Genomic DNA, 7,326 nt, shown 5'->3' on the forward strand with positions numbered 1-7,326 from the left:
AAATCAAACCGTGTTTGGAAGTTTGAGGATCAAAATGGTCCGATTGGCATCTCAACACATTACTTATTCCTCTCCTAAATACTAAAAAATTAATGTTTTAGTGCTGAAGGTGCTCCAACAGATTACCAATCCAATCTCTATTACCTATAAGTTTTTGGTAATCACCAAAACACACCTTCCTCTCCCCTAAATGTAGGGGTTGTTTCCTCTACTATATTTTTGTTGATTGCATTTTGGTACACTACAAGAAACGTGGTGATCTATGACGAAAATTCTATGACATTTTAATGGAGCGTCACAATTGCACACAATCTATGACGAATTTGAAGGTATGGATCCTAGGCCCAGAACTTTATGACGTTTTATTGAATTCGTCATAATTGAGCCCACAAAATATGACGTTTTATTGAATTTGTCATAATTTAGCCCACAAAACATAACGTTTTAATATTAATGTCATAAAAATCGTCATAGCTATTTTGACTATATGTTTTGACATTTTCATTTTTAATTCAAGTTTTTTCTTCTCTTATTTTATGCTTACGTGGCAGCCTAGTCAGCGCACACGTGGTCTGCTGAGTGGGGCCCACTTGCGAGCCCATGAATGAAAACAGAAATCGTCACGGATTTAATATCACACTCAAACCACAATGATGATAAAAAAAATGCGATATAGTTAACATGAGCCCACAAATCACCTTAAGATACCGAGTTCACATATGCATCCAATTTGCAACATAATATTTTGTACAAGCTTAAATCCGGGTTTTTTATTTTTAAAATTAAAATTCCTGTGGCATAAGAAAATCGCTTGTTATTTTTATCCTGAAAAAAATCATTCTAGCCCATCTCAACATTTTCTTAGGCTGTAGTAAAAAATTTGGAAAAAAAACCAACGGCCTAGCTCTTTTTCACGTGTCTGGGCCGAGCTTGTTTTTGCGCTTCGGGCCTCCTCTCTCTCCACTCTGTTGTTTTTGGCGCAGTAGAAGGACCAGCAAGGCCGCGTCAACAGGCCCACGCGCAAGGCCGCCAGCTCACCCATACGTACCCGCGCCCGCACTAACGAGAATTTAAAAAAAAGCAATGCGTGCGCTCGCGGGATTCGAACCCAGGTCTCACAGAGGAGGGTCGGGGCGCCATACCTCTCTACTACAGCTTAGTATGTGTTTGTGGTTAGTTATTATTTTATTTAACAAAGTGTCTCATGTTTAATTCGGAAAAATAAAAAGGATGCACCGAGGGTGTGGCTCGAAGCCAGCGGGTCCACGCGCGATGAGCACGTGGCGCGTTGAGCTTGGTGTATACTTCATATTTTCCTTTTTAATCTATAATAAAATTTTGAAATTGGTTGTTCTCGATCATAGTTACTTCAAATTTGATGAGATTTTTTTCTAAAGTTTTCTAAAATTAAGATCTTTCATTTAATAGTGTTTTTTGAATTGGGTACATAAGATAATTAGTTTGCAAGTTACTTCACCATGATGTATTAAGTAGTTATTCTTAAGTAATACAAAAACAACATTTTTGCACAACAAGTGGCAATGAAAAACCCACATATGTTGATATGAGGGTAAATGTGAGGTTGTGTCCAATTTGTAAGTGTATATGAGCATTATAAGACTTGAGCTGTATGAAATTTCAAAGTTTGAGTTGAGTTGTATGAAACAATGTGAGAGAACAATTTAGTTTATGAACAATGTATACTCCAATTTGCATAAAATCTTATGGGACTTTTATGTCAAGCTTGTACATTCATAAAATGATTCTATTCCAATTTACATAATTTTTGGAGAAGTTTTAGGTATTATTATCATTATTTTATAATAAGACGGCTAGTAGAAATTTGAATTTTCCCTATAAGTCTATTGAAATTTTCATCAATCTCCAAGAAGTGGGCTAGAATAGAACATAGGAGCCTAAATATAGTTTTTTTGCAATTTTTCAAATCTTGTCGGTGGTGCATATATGTCAACGCAGAATTACTTTTGGTAAACACGCATAAATTCATTTAAATGATAGAAAATAGCAAATATATTTGGAAAATCTTGAAACTTCTAGATGACAACTTATATGTTGTATGTTACATGTCAAAATGTATTTAGGCGTTTAAGATAAATATTTGTTTAAGTTGTTTCACAAATGATGCATTAATTAGTTGAAAAATGCAAAAACAACAATAACCGGGCCAAAAACCTTGCATCTAGGCTGTTTTCTCGAAGGGAGTACACGGCCCAACCGGCCCAATCATCCCTGCCCGTCGATTTGCAATTGGATGGTCGATGTTGCGCCCATTCTGTATAAATACTCGATCCTTCCAGCACCTGCAAAACCCTAGCCACATATCCCTCCTCCTCCTCTTGCGCAGCTGTAAGGATCGATGGACCAAGAGGGGGGGTGAATTGGGCCTTTTTCAAATTCTAAAACAAAGTAAAGCAATCTTAACCTATGCAATGCTAGTAGGGCACCAATTCACCAACCGGATAACTAAGCTTCTAACACAAGCTAAGAGAGCTAAAACAAAGTAAAGCCTAGCAAGGTAGAGCTAAGTTATGATCTCTAAGTCAAGCACATGAGTAAATTGCATGAAAGAAAATGCTTGAATAAAAGGAATGGACAAGAGACAACCGGATTTTTTTCCCGTGGTATCAATGTGTTGGCACACACCCCTAATCCACGTTGTGACACTCACAAAGAGTATTGTCACCTCCCAAGTCACCGAGACGAGGGCGCTCACTAAGAGTCTCCGTTCACCATCCCGGCGTGGTGGAGATCAAGCCACGTACAATCTTCTTCTCCGGGCTCCCACAATCCTTGGCAAGCTCCGCGAGAAACACCTCGATCACCAAGATCGTCTAGGTGCTGCCAAACACCAAGAGTAACAAGTTCCTAAGCCTTCACTTGACCTACACTCAGTTGGCCCTAGCTCAAGCACACTTGCTACACTTGCAATGGATGAGTTCTTCAAGGTTGAAGCACAAACTAAGCACTAGATCTTCTCTCTTTTGCTCAAAGCTCTATTTCTTCTTCTCAAGGGTGGCCTCAGGTTTTCAAGGTGTCAAAGGCAACTGAAATGAACCAGGGGGTACCCTTATATAGAGTGGAGGAGGTCACATAGCCGTTGGAGGTTTTCTGCAGAAAAACCGTGACCACCGGAAGAACCGACGGTATAGAAAATATGGGCATCGGTTCAACCGGTCTCTCTGTGTCAAAGAAGTAGCCGTTGGAGTTCTGACACAGTATCCACGCTTGCGTCATTGCACCGGTGCATGCTCCGTAGGTGCATCGGTTCAACCGGTGCTGAAGAGGTTCGCTGATCAACTCAAACAAGCGTTCTGGAACAAAGTACATCCAATGCACCGGTGCTTTGTTTCTGAACCATCGGTTCAACCGGTGCTGAAGAGATGTTGAAGTCCACCAAAACATGCTCTCTGGAACAAAGGACTTTCATTGCACCGGTGCTTTGATTTCGGAGCGTCGGTTAAACCGGTGCTGAAGAGAGGTTGGAATCCATCAAAACATGCTCTCTGGAACAAAGGACTTTCATTGCACCGGTGCTTATGTTCTTGACCATCGGTTCAACCGGTGCTTTACTTGATATCTGCCTTCATCCAGAGAAGATGGACCGACAGGGCATCGGTCCTTCCGCCATGCATCGGATGCTCCGATGCTTGTGCACCGGTTCAACCGGTGCTACTGATTTTCTTTGTTTTCGGCTGTTTTGACTTGGATTCGAATGTGACTTTGATTGTTTCTTCTTCCAAGAGTTGTGTTGACTTCTATTGACCATCTTTTGCTGTTTTTGAGTGAGTGTGTAATATGTCTAGGGCCAACTCAAGTTTGATCAAGCTACTAACTCATGAACCCCTCTTAATAGTGCGATCACTACAAAACTATAAAACCTATACTAACCTAAGTGTCCTTCTCAACCTTGTGACACTTAGGACTAGAAAGATCCTTAGCCTTGACAAATATAAGTTAAAAGCCGAGATCGCCTTTTTGAATGACCGAAATTGAGGGGCCTCTTTTGACATACGACCAAATGAGCGATAATGATCTATTAAGCTGCACAAACTCATTAGTCACAATAATGGTTGTCATTAATCACCGAAACATACCTTGAGGGCCTAGATGCTTACAGCAGCTGCGGCTGCCCTCCCTCTGCGCTGCGGCGCTGCCTCTCCACTCCCCACCGATGTCGCCCCACCGTCCCAGTCCCCTGTGACCGTCCGGCCGCCAGCAGAAGTAACTGCAGCTCCATGGCCGCACCTATAGGGCGGTGCCTACACTAGTGGCAGTCGGAGCCCGGCCGTCATCCGCCTCCCGCCGGCCGTTTTTTTTCTTTTTCTCTATTTTCTTAGTGTTTTTCGGTGATTTTTCGTTCGTCGCTTTTGATTGCGATTTGGGGTAGATTTCTGGGGGCAAATCGGTGCTAGGACATTTGTGATGGAGTCTAGGATGATCCATTAGCAAATTCCTCATTTGAACACACGGATTTGATGATTCCCCAAAATTTCCCCCTTTTCTAGGGTTCCACGAATTTCTAAAATTGGTGACGAGTTCTCAATCTTTTGAGGTTCCTCTGCTCGGATCTATTTGCTTATGATGTGGTGAGGTAGCGGTTTGATTCTCTTGTTGATTCGAGGAGTTCTATTGGTATTCCTGGAATTCTTGTAGAGCTGGCCGCTGCTGTTCGTGCGGTGAGTCTTGCATCGGGTCTCTGGCGTTGTAGAGCTTTTGCTGCTGGTCTCTTCTAGCATTTAGAAGCCCTTTCGTCCGTATTATAGCAGCAGCAGCCGCCTCCTAGCTTCAACTTGCAAGCTTTCTGTTCAGCAGCAGCAACTGTGCTCTTTCTTTGTTTTCAGATCGTCAGACAGAAGCAGCTCGTAGCTACTGTTCAGAGTACATGCCATCTTATTTTCCTTTATCTCTTTCCATCTCTCACTCAAGCTCCTTCCTGAATTACACTGCAGGGAATTGGGTCTACAACTGGGGTTATGGATCTGTATGCTGCCTATTTGATTATGCAGAAGACTAGCAGACAAAGACTCCGTGTTTGTGCAGGGAAGCAGTAGAGGCAGCAGGCCAATATTTTTACACTTGTTCAGCTCAGTGACAATCAGGTACAAATTTGATTGTCCTCCTATACTGATGTATGTTTTTCCGGTTGCCTGGTTAGTGTTTCTGGAGTAGAAATGTTTCCCAATAGTTCGATTCTATCTCGTTGATTTGGGACTATGTGCTTAAAATTTGTAATGATTAGTTAACTATATATCCTGAATGCATGAGCTTTTTGGTGGTTATTGCAGAGGTACTATATTTTTTTGTAACACCGAAACTATGTTCTTGCAATATGGATACACTGATATGCTAGCCACTCAAGATCTGGTTGGGGAGCAGGTCTCGAGATCTGTCTTGTTGTTACAGCAGTAGTAACTCGATCTATTCTGTCATTTGTTGCTCTGTTTCATGGTCGGCCCTTACTAATTTTTATGAAAGTTTGATAACAGCAAGTTGTTGACCGAGCAATTTATTAACTATTATTTCCTCCATGCGACTGCATCTAAATGCAGCATTGATCTGTTTTTTTACTATCATTTTGTTAGATTTGATCCATAAATTGAATGCATTCTTACTGCCTGCCATTTTTAGATGGATCTACCAAGCATGATGACAGCCCCATTGTTGGTGACAGAGATGATTGCATTACTCATTCTGATGGACACAACCAAATGACCACCGAAGGTGAGAGTTTGTTCATTTATTTGCCATATAGCATATTTCCTTGTTAGTTTGTTTGCTGATTGCAACTGGTTTGTTTGATTGAATGACCATCTTGGATCAACTTCAATTTACTAATTGCAACTTCAACTTGGTTTGCTGATTGTAACTGCTTTGATTTGTCACAGCAAGTCCAGGAAACAAAACAAACAAGGATCAAAGATCTAGAGGAGAATCTTAAGAAGCAAGATGAGTTGAGAAGAAAGTTGAGCTGCTGCTACGTGGTCTGTTAGCTTTTGGGGGAACTATCTTTTGCAGGAACCAAACTTTGTTGCTACAAAATTTTGTTGGTTTGTTAGGTTGAACTTCAAATCAAACTTTGCTGCTGCCGGTTCATATTCTTGATGAAACCCATCTTTTGTTGTTTCTGGTCAACTATGTGGTCTTGGAATGTTACTACTAGTTTTCATAGATGGAAATGTATGTGATGGAAATATTATTCATGTCAATTTCGGCCTGAATGGGTTGTGTATAAAGCTAAATTTGAGTAACTAATATAATAATTAATTTTGGGCTGAAATTAGGCCCAACTTAGTGCCCCATTCTGAATTGGGCCCATCCACTCATGGGTTGTGCTGCTGATGTCACCTGCCACGTTGCTTGCCACGTCAATCGCCACGTCACTTGCCATATCAGCACCACTTTTCATGTCAGCCGTCATGTCATCGTCCACGTCAATTTACACGTCATCATTGCCATCCACGTCATCACCATATCAGCAGCTACGTCATCCTCCATGTCATCAATGTGTGACATGGCAATAGAATCTGTGACGAAAATTATATTGTTCGTGACGTTAATTTTTGTCATAGAAAACGGGTTTGGGTTGGGCTTCAGGGGGTCCGGAGACATTCCATGACGGTTTTAAAACGTCATGGATCAAGCAATCTATGACGAAAATTTAAGGAACGTCACGAGGTGTGATCTATGACGCTCAATACATGACGTTATTTGAGATCGACATAGATACTGTTTTATAACGGTTTTCCAGTGATCTGTGACAAAATTCAATCGTCATGGATCACCAGATTTTTTTGTAGTGGTAGTCTGTTGCAGCAACTATTATCTAAAACACAAAAGTATTTATTGGTAATGGAGAGAGAATATGTTTTGGATATGAGATATGAATAATCTGTTGGAGATGCTGGATCTAAACCTGCCATGAGGTTTCATGCATGATGCATCGAGGTGCATAAATTTTGAAGGTACAGATTGATGCCACTTGCTAAATGTGCCATTTAAGTAGAAAACGCTTAAAATAATATTTTCTTTGGCTTTTGATTGGATTTTATCACCGTGGAGATTTCTTATTCACGAGTTATTAGAATCAAATCAAGGCCCCGTTTAGTTGCAAAAATCAAAATTCCAATTTTTTTTTCCGGCACCTGCATGTAGACTTACATCTAGACGAAATAAAAAACGCATTGCGACTGCTGCCTATAAATCGCGAGACGAATCTAATGAACCTAATTAGTCCGTAATCAGACGCTAAATTGCTACAGTAATGATACAGTAAACAACCTCTAATGACGAATTAATTAGGCTCAT

The 7,326-nt window shown here is 40.8% G+C and overlaps 1 long non-coding RNA gene across 1 annotated transcript; it reads left to right on the top strand.

Moving 5' to 3' along the window:
* The first annotated feature begins 4,143 nt into the window (after window positions 1-4,143).
* LOC120693559 lies at window positions 4,144-6,254 on the top strand. Its single transcript, XR_005683022.1, has 3 exons — window positions 4,144-5,120; window positions 5,650-5,742; window positions 5,907-6,254. It is a non-coding gene; the product is annotated as an uncharacterized LOC120693559 (long non-coding RNA).
* The last annotated feature ends 1,072 nt before the right edge of the window (window positions 6,255-7,326 follow it).

The sequence above is a fragment of the Panicum virgatum genome, chromosome 9N (genome assembly GCF_016808335.1).
Source record: "Panicum virgatum strain AP13 chromosome 9N, P.virgatum_v5, whole genome shotgun sequence".
NCBI classification, from domain to species: domain Eukaryota; kingdom Viridiplantae; phylum Streptophyta; class Magnoliopsida; order Poales; family Poaceae; genus Panicum; species Panicum virgatum.